The sequence below is a fragment of the Atractosteus spatula genome, unplaced genomic scaffold (genome assembly GCF_055471065.1).
Source record: "Atractosteus spatula isolate fAtrSpa1 unplaced genomic scaffold, fAtrSpa1.hap1 Scaffold_29, whole genome shotgun sequence".
Taxonomy (NCBI): domain Eukaryota; kingdom Metazoa; phylum Chordata; class Actinopteri; order Semionotiformes; family Lepisosteidae; genus Atractosteus; species Atractosteus spatula.
The window spans coordinates 86,450-96,445 of NW_028296856.1; the positions used below are offsets into that span (position 1 = coordinate 86,450).

General features: G+C 35.9%; 2 non-coding genes across 2 annotated transcripts; both read left to right on the forward strand.

Moving 5' to 3' along the window:
- Positions 1–5,908: 5,908 nt before the first annotated feature.
- trnay-gua (transfer RNA tyrosine (anticodon GUA)) lies at positions 5,909–5,996 on the forward strand. The gene is given in 2 exon segments: positions 5,909–5,945; positions 5,961–5,996. It is a non-coding gene; the product is annotated as a tRNA-Tyr (tRNA).
- Positions 5,997–9,524: 3,528 nt separating this feature from the next.
- On the forward strand, positions 9,525–9,607 carry trnal-uaa (transfer RNA leucine (anticodon UAA)). The gene has a single exon. It is a non-coding gene; the product is annotated as a tRNA-Leu (tRNA).
- The last annotated feature ends 389 nt before the right edge of the window (positions 9,608–9,996 follow it).

Consider the following 9,996-nt stretch of genomic DNA (forward strand, 5'->3'; position numbering starts at 1 on the left):
GTATTTCATTTCTCCCTAAACATTTTAAGCATCGAAGTCTTTAACTAAAGAGATACTGGAGTCAACAGGCATACTTTTAGAATTTGATTAAAAGGGAATATAATTTTGAATCGCGTATATATTTTATGAAAGCAAGATTGCTCAGCTGGACAAAAGTACACAACCTACCTTTATCAGAAATATTTATGCATCAAAGCCTTTACTGAAGATATTACTAATAGTATTGATAATGAATGACTTTGGACAAGCTGTATACTCAAAGTATAATTTCTTTAGCACATTTGTACAAGCACTTGAAATCTGTCCAAGCCATATTTTGTCAGGCATTTTGTTTTACTTCAACGGGCATAAAAACTCCCTTGCTTTTAACAGGGCATTTCATAATTTCTAACTACGAAAATGATTTAAAATGTGACACTTATCATTCAACTAGAGTTTAAAATATCACAAGGATCCTCAAGAGCACAGCAAAGACTGTATTAAAAGATACTTGTATGAGATACATGAGAATCCAGGCTTTTTTTATCAACGCTTTCTTTTCCGTATACCAGATTTTATGGAACCACTTCAGAAGGGTGTCAGCCAGTCAGATTCCAGGAATCGGTACTTTAAAAGAAAAATACACACCGGTATTCCATTTCTCCCTAAACATTTCAAGCATCGAAGTATTTAACTAGCATGTGAAATAGCGTGTGAAAAAGTGGTAGTTTTAAGCTTTTCTGCTAATATAATATGGAATCGCGTATCTAAAGAATTTAATAACGATATGATTATATTCGTGTACTGCGACAGGGCTATGTTGGGCTGTTTCGCCTCCCTATCATGCGAGTTGTGTTATAGCCTACTGGTCTACGTGCCTGATTAGCAATTTTCAGATTGTGTGTTCAATTCCAGCTGGTGCTGGACTTTTCTTTTAACAAACATTTCTTCGAAAAAATAGAATAGCGATATTATGGACAATCAATTGACTTTTATATTTCAAAATATCGCAACATGATCAATTCTAAGTCATTTTTGATAACAATGAATAGTCACCTTCTTCCCTTCTGCGGGAAACGGTCCCTGCTTCTGCTTCCTGCTTCTATTGTGTGTGTGTGTAATAGAGTAAATTTGTATAGAGAAATGGAGGCTGGACAGTATGCGATACAATATAAACATTTATATTGATTTAAATCGTGTTTTGATTTAAATCGCAAACGCGTGTTTAATTATATGTGTTTTTTTAATCATAATCAGGCTAATGCAACATAAATTGATACAGTATCTCTGTCTTATTTTTAGTAAATAAAGTGCATTTTTGCACACTATATGTGCAAACGTTTTATGATATGTCGCTGTTGTGAATGTCTGTGGACATGTGCTGGCTGGACAGGAGGTTCCACTGTACACAGAGATCTTAGAAGACAAAGATCAGACCTGGGCGCCGACAGTCAATCTGGACAAGACCAGTTATGGTTTTCCAGAAAAAAAGCCAGACCCCAGGGAAACAGCTACAAATTCACACTTAACAACACATTAACACCTAACAACGGGAGCAGGGACGAATTAGGCCAGTACCCACTATTGTTAAACATACAGAAAAGGATATTAAAGTATTGAATATTAGTATTGGCTTTAGTATTAGCCATACAGAACATTAAAGTGCCCCTTTTCCATTCAGCGGGTGCCTGAGCCGCTGTGTCCTATCTTCTGACAGTCGCCGTTGTGAACAAACATTTCTTTGAAAAAATGAGACGTTTCCCTTGGTCAGAGATATAAATATATAATATATAAATAAATTAAATTTAACTAACATGTGAAATAGCATGTGAAAAAGTGGTAGTTTAAGCTTTTCTGCTAATATAATATGGAATCGCGTATCTAAAGAATTTAATAACGATATGATTATATTCGTGTACTGCGACAGGGCTGTGTAGGGCTGTTTTGCCTCTCTCTTCATGCGACTGTACCAGGAAGAGGATTTCTTTCTATTCGAAACGTGTATTTTAAAAGTTTAAGAAGGAAAAACCTGACACAGATTTCTAAACTGATCAGGATCGTTATCTTTGTCTTGCATAATAATGTTCACCGCTCTGTCCAGCAAATTAATAATAAACTTTATTTTATATAGCTTTTTAAATGAATAAGTAGTTAGATTGCTCATAAACCTAATCACTTGCTTTCTCTTTTTATTTAGGCTCAGATTTCAACTATAGATCGTATTATTAATAACCATAATAACAACCAACCAACAAAAACAACCATATAAACATAATACCAACCAAAAACATAGATAACAACCACAATACAAAATCAAATATATCAAACCATTATACTCTCGCAAATTCCTCCAATTATCATAGTCCCGCCCCTTATGCAAAACCAAACCCTCCTCCCATCCCAGTTTCTCCTCTTTATCATAAACAAAATCCACCTCAATTTTCAACATAAAGCATTACTGCTTACTGGGTTTTTGAGTGGGGGGGGGGGGTGTCTTTCGCTGGAAATCTCGCCTGCTTCTACTTTACGACTACAACCCCCTCTCTGCAGGAGTGCTGGCTGTGACAAATTAAACCGGTTTCACAGGTATTTTCAAAGTAGGAAGTACAGTGTTAACTGGTAGCTGGGCTCCTCAATGAAATCGCTTTAACATGCTAATGCGTTGGTGTAACAGTCCGGGAGTGGCAAGCTTCTAATGTCAACTCGACTCGATTGGAAGACAATGAACGTATTTTAGACCTAAATGAATTAATAGCAAACATGGTTTACATAAAATACATTTTTCCAAGAAAGTTTATAATAATGCGATCTATAGTTGAAATCTGAGCCTAAATATAAAGGAAAAGCATTTTCAGAGAGCAATCACGCTGTGTTTATGTAGAAAAAGCGATTAGGTTTATGAGCAATCTAATTACCTATTCGCCTAAAACGCTATATAAAATAAAGTTTATTTAGAGATGAATGATCAGTGTCACAGTTTAAATAATTTTCGTAGGAGGGCTTGGACAGATTCCAAGTGCATTTTTGCAATTTACGTTGTAATACAGTTTAGAATACAGTTAGTCTAAGCTTTATCAGCTTTATTTATGGGTTGCAATTTAGAAAAAGTCAAAAACAGCACTCAAAATGCAATTTAGAGCTTTCTGGCAAGAGGAGACACCCAAATTATAATGTAACATGCCACTGTTTGTGCATGAACAAAGTTATACTGCAATTTTCCTTAGATACGCGATTAAAAAAAATAAATTTTTTGAATCCCCGGCGGAACACACTCCATAAGAATCAGCGCTTTTATACAGTATATCGCCTTTAAACGCATATATTTAAACACGCGTCTACGATTTAAATCAAAACGCGATTCAAATCAATATAAATGTTTATTTTGTAACGCATAGGTGACTATTCATTGTTATTAAAAAGACTTAAATTCGATCATGTTGTGATATGTAGAAATATAAATTTGTTTGGTGCGAGTGAGGTTTTATTTAATCTCTGACCAAGAGAAACGTTTCATTTTTTCAAAGAAATGTTTGTTAAAAAATAAAGTCATAGTACCATGGGATTCAATCACAGACCATGTGACATGGGAGTCAAGAAACTAATACACAGCGCCACCAGATTTGATAACGCTATAAAAACGCTATAAAATAATGTGACTAGGCACAGAACAAGTTTACAGCACAGTACAATAATAAATGCTGACCATGACTTTAGAAGCATAAATTACCTTACACTCAATTTAAACACAAGCTGTCTTTAGCCCTCTAAGCTGGTTCATACAGAAACGTAGAGATCCAGGCTCAGAACACACAGCTTCATTAGCGAATACATATGCAGAACTAGAGAAGATGTTTTACAGAGGATGGATTTTTAGAAACATCCCATCAGTGACATCACTGAAGTCAACTCCTAGGTACTGTAACTGTCGTGTGGATAGTTTCACAAGAATCAGACAAAGGTTTAAGCATCGCTTGTTCTAGATAAAACTGCAAAAAAAAAACAACAACCCATAATGTACTTCTTTGCGGCTCTGTTTGCCCAAATCATATATTCTCATCGTGAAATTTAGAAAATAATATTATGTAACCAAAATCCGCAATATGGAAACAGAACCTGTGTAATTGTTGATAGATGATGTACTCGTAACATTTTTACAAGACGAACTACAACATTTAAAAAATGACTTGTATGTACTTGATATCTCTAATCAATCCACGGCGACATTGTTAAAGCAGAGTCCCAGCACAAAACGAAACTAAAACGCCCTGGGCATATCGTTTCGCGCTTCTTATTAGTTTCTCAAAAGTAATTTGACCGTATGAAATGCATAATATAAACCTAGAAACATATACGTGAGCAGTATTTACGTACTGTAGTATCGGTGTTAAGACAAACCTCTCAAATACTGTAAATCAGGTTAAAAATATCTCAAAATACCGATTCTGGTCATAATGAAACCATGTTTCGTGTATGTTTTCTTTAAAGTACCGAGACCAGCCATATACTGTATGTTTATGTTCCAAAATTAATATCGTTTATGGCCTTCACACGCGTTGCAGTATGCTCCTATTCTTTTTATGCTCAGCTACTAAGATTTCCCTTCAGTGGTAAAATTAGATATGAATATTCAATACTTAAACGGGCACAGTTAAGACATTAAATATACATATACATACTGTACAGTATACAGTACAGTTTTTATACGGTAATATGTTAATGTTCCTAAATCAATCTCTTTTATGAGCATGTGAAAGGCATGGTGAATCGATTCTCAAAAATTACTGTACTTTGCATGATTGGAAACAAATGCGTGATTGTGAAATGCTGTGGTGTTATTTTTACAAAGACGGTCAATGAAAGAAAGAATGTTGACCAGGGCAATACTTTGAGTTTACACTTACAGCTTGTCCAAGGTCATTCATTATTAATACTATTAGTAATATCTCTCGTTGTTTTCAAAATGACCTCTGTTGTCGGGTGCAGTTGAAGTGGAATTGGCCTGACTGCACAGGAAAGTACAGAATGATAAAATGTTTCTACGGCTCAAAATGTCCCTTTAGACCCTCGTCACGTCTCTGTTAAGAGCGGGTAGGTAGAGAGCTTTTACAGATGCTCTGTTGTAGTGTCTCCCCAGTGGGCAAAAGATGTACTGTAGAATATACGTTGATTAAACACATACCTTAGACATATAAATGTGGTCCGTAATGGGTCTAGAATGAAATTCTAATATACGTATATCATTATACGTCAATTAGACATCTCTGATTATACAGTATGTCCATTATACATAAATGGTTGGAGTTCTATTATACGGATACATTTAGAGGACTGTTATACCTATGTAGTTAAAGGTCTATTATACATCAAAGATAGGTCTTATAGGTGTAGAAACTAGTAAATCAAGCAAATGATTTGGTTTAGAAATTTATTCTGAAAATATACAATTATTCACACCTGAAAAATATGTAGTTCAAATTATGCATTTTATACAATATTGTAATAAACATGATAATCATCATAAAAAACACAACTAGTAAACTTCTGCTACAAATTATAGTAACATGGGAATATATATAGTAATGACAAACACAAACTAATTACATTAACATGCTAATATTTAACTCAAAACCACATTTCGATTCAAATATAAGTTTTAAAAATTACAATTTCTATATTTCCACGAAAATATTATTAATGTAGCACAAACACTACTTTCTAATAAAGACAGAATGAAACTGTTCTGTGTCTCATGGTGATCCTCCTCTCGATACGAATGAAATGTTTAATATGATCCCTCGAGAAAAAAAGGTGTCAATATCCGCCTGGAACGATTGATGCCCCATCAAACATTTTGTAATATCCCTGGAAGTTCATACTGCAGAAACCTGATTCGTGGCTTAAATTGAAGATAAACAGTATTCCCCCCTTCCCTTCGATAGCTCAGTTGGTAGAGCGGAGGACTGTAGTGGAAATGGTGAGGCATCCTTAGGTTGCTGGTTTGACTCCAGCTCGAAGAAAGGTGCTTTTTGTGAACTTTAATCAAACAGTTAAAATAGCAAATCTTTTTCACTCAGACGTTGATCAAAAGCTCAATAAACCACGAAGCAGAGGCTCTTGTTCCGAATTAAACTCCCGTCTGAATGTTTTGTTTTGGCCAAAATCTGATCTTTGAATTAAGGGACTACTCTGTCTGCTTTGTAATTCAAAAGAATATACAAATGTCACGTTTTTTTTGTAGATATAAAGGTGTTCTCTGTTTTCAAAGGAAAGGATATGTACTCAATTGGCTTTATGATTTGGTATTGATTTTGCATCGTTATATTATTAAGTTTGTGTTTTTTGTGTTTTTAACGTACAAAGGCAAACAAGGCACACATCTGTTTATACCAGCGGTGAATTGTACATTTTTATTTACAAGCTACTGTGCACTTTTGGGAGTATAACAGGTTCGATATAAAGTGGCAAAAATATAAAAAGGGAAAATACCCCAGACTGCGTGTAAAGCCCTCGTTGTGACTGTTGTTTTATTGTTAAATACGGCGTACTGTGCACGAAATGTTGCAGAAACACAATCTGATATTTTAATAATCATTATTTTAATAATTTGATAAGTATGAGGCCCCGGATCCAAATATTCAGTTCTGTTTTTTTTTTTTTAAAGTGATATCTTCCCTTCCTCTGGTGGAAATCACACGATGTGAGCAATTGTTTTTTGTTTTTTTTTTTCACGTTGCGATCCAAAGAGCCTCAGACGCCCAGTCTGACAGTAACCAAACCAGAATGGATTCTGCTGGGAGCCGGACTGAGCTCATTCTCTGTGCTAAAAACAGAATCAGCTCTTCCCCGAATACCATCTACAGCTGCTGGATGGTACTCTGCGTCCTGCTGCTCCAGCAATTATTTTGACGAAAGACAGATCACTTGTGCGCTTTTAACCTTCTCGCAGCTACAGGCGAGACTGACGCTGGCGATATGAAGGCACCCGCTGGTACACCTTCTCTAACTTTCACAATCGCGATAAACATTTTTTTAAAAGACCTTTGAAAAACTAGATATAGATAAAACTGGATAAAAAACATGAGCTTTATCGGTTTTTACATTAATCGATTTTGAATCAAATTTGATCTTTTTACATTGCATTTTACATTAAAAAAGCGTGCATACCTAATCCACCAACAGACAGAGCAATATTTTATGTTGCCTTCCGGAGCTTTCAGCGTGTGATGGATTTGTATGAGCGTCTGTATGATACCACTCCAGCATTGGCGCAGGTGCAAAATCCACTTTCACAAGACTTTTTCAGTGTCTTCTCCTCTCTCAAATGGACCGAAGCACAGGAGCCAATATAAAAGAAAACGACAGGTGTTTAAACAGAGAATGTCCCAATGTCTGCGACAACGGATTGTGATTTTGTATAAACGCAAATGGTTTATCAATTAAAAGCCAACATCATTCTTTTAATACCCTACCACACATGCGAGCTGTTGTGTGAAAGAAAATTCATCTGTGCATAGGAAGGCAGAATAAAATCCAGAACTGTATTGGTGATATCGATAAACAGGGCTCATGTTCACAATAAAACTTTATTGTATAAAACGTTAAAATTCGTAAATATTTGTTTTAATCATACAAAGTGTCTGTTAAACCATTCATGAAGGATTCTTAGACAAAAAAAACACACCATTATATGAGAAAATATATTTACTATATGTGCATTTAACTTACTTTTTAACAATTTTAGTTTCAAGGTCAATGAAAATTGTTGCCCTGCTTTTTTGTCATAAATACACAAGCTTGTTATGTCTTGTGTCAGAAATAAACTGCATGAAACAAAACGTAAGTGCGACAAAGAAAACAAACATTTGCGTTTATAATGCAATGTTATCTCGAGCCTTTAAAATTACTTTAAACGCAATTTGTTTTTCTCTGTAGCTCTAAGGCTTTGTTATTTAGGTGTGCTGTTTTTTTTTTTTACATGTTGTAAAAAAGTCGCTAAATCATACGAAACATAAAAACTCCAATTGTAAACAATTGACCATTCATATTCCTGAATTTTAAACCTATGGAGTATGTATACCTTGTCTTTGTATTTGTGCATATTACAGAGCTCCTTTTCAAAAGCTGTCAGTATAGATTAGTGCTTAGGTTTCCTGTTTTTTTACCCAGGTGGTCCAGATAAGACTCTTGGTATAGGAGCACGTCTGTGTTGCCTTCTGGATTTCAAATGAGCAGCTCAGTGCAGAAAAGAACTCTGTAGATCAGCATGTACATTTGCCTGGACAGTAGATTTTTCAGAAAGTGTAATTGGATTATAGCACGTGCCCCTGACGATGTTGTTGATACGTCATATGTGCTCTTTTTTGTATTATATGTATTTTTGTTGTTCAAATAAAAAAATATAAAAAAAAACTTTCAGGATGCTTGCTGCTGTAAAAATAAAATGACATCAAGGGCGCTGTACGCAGAGGTCTGAAACCTGCTCCACAGAAGAACTTTTTCCAGAGGTGTTAAAGAAAATAGATTTATTTTCATGACTGCAATGTATGGTGAAGCATAAAATCTAGCTGCATAAATTTCTATTACGTGTCATTTATGAAGGCGTTTCAAATAGCAGCCACTGAAGGATTAACGCTTTTGGAGCATGTATTATATTCTAAATACTCTTATTTAAATAAGCTTAAATTCGCATACTGTTATTTAGACATCGCAAACCAGTCCGACCTCATACAACATTCTGTGCCCGCTGAGTAGATCTTATAGCAGCTACAGCCACAGTAGCAGTAATGGCAACACAGTGCTTGGAGTTCAGCTTTTCTTATTTCTTCTGCAGAACTACTGGTATCGGAATATACTGATCCGCATAAGAAGCGCTACCGGTTTCAGATAGTTTTTATTGAGTGCTGCTCTAAACTTTACATTTGCTTAGACTTGTTTTCCCCATGAAAAAAGACATTTCCCTAATTACATTTAACTTTTTTTCCCTTATCATCAAGTAGAAATAAATAAAACATATCATTCCATTTAAGAGCCACAGGCAAGATGGCTGGTGGTCCAAGGCGTTGCGTTCAGGTTGTAGTTTCCCCTTGAGATGTTTGTTCAAATCCCACTTCTGACAAAGAAGTTAGAGTGGAAACGATAACATCCCTAAGTAGAAAACATCTCACATTTCATGTGTTTAATGTTAAGTGTCTTGGTGGTTGATGGCTCTTCTCTCTTGCAGGGTGATGGCAAAATTCTTGAGAGAGGGAGTCTCCTACGTAAGGCTGCTCTTCGTCAAGAGTGGAGACAACAGGAACAGACTTCAAACCGACATTAATTACTGAGAGCAGGCGAAAACGTCTTTTGAAATGAGGAAATGTCTGCTGACAGCAAACAGAGCTCACGCTGAGCTGCGGACAAGCGCTCCTCGTTAGTACAGTGCTGAGTACCCCTGCTTGTTGCGCGGGAGACCGGGGTACGTTTCTGTGACAGGGCGCTGGTTTAATTTTTTTTTAATTGTTGAATCATATTTAAATGTTAAACAACTGAGCAGCATATTGCTGTAGACCAGGATGGCCGAGTGGTTAAGGCGTTGGACTTAAGATCCAATGGGCGAAAGCCCACGTGGGTTCGATCCCCACTCCTGGTAGTGTTGTAATAAGTTTTAAGTGACAGAACACTTTGATGATTTACACTCTATTTAAATATGAATTTACTCAATTTCAGTTCAGTTCTCTTCACTCCCACTCCCTGGCATAACTGAACTCTCACTATCGCATACTGAAGGCTTTACATCCATTAGCTGTGATACAGCTCCCAATAAAGACGGAATCAAACAGTTTGTTCTGTCTCTCATGGTGATCCTCTTCTCGATCCAAATGAAATGTTTAATATGATGCCTCGAGAAAAAAAAAGGAGTGAATTTCCGCCTGTAATGATTGATGCCATCAAACATTTTGTAACATCCCCGGAAGTTTATACAGTAGAATCCTGGTTTGTGGCTTAAATTCAAGGTAAACAAGACTAAGGAAACGAGCT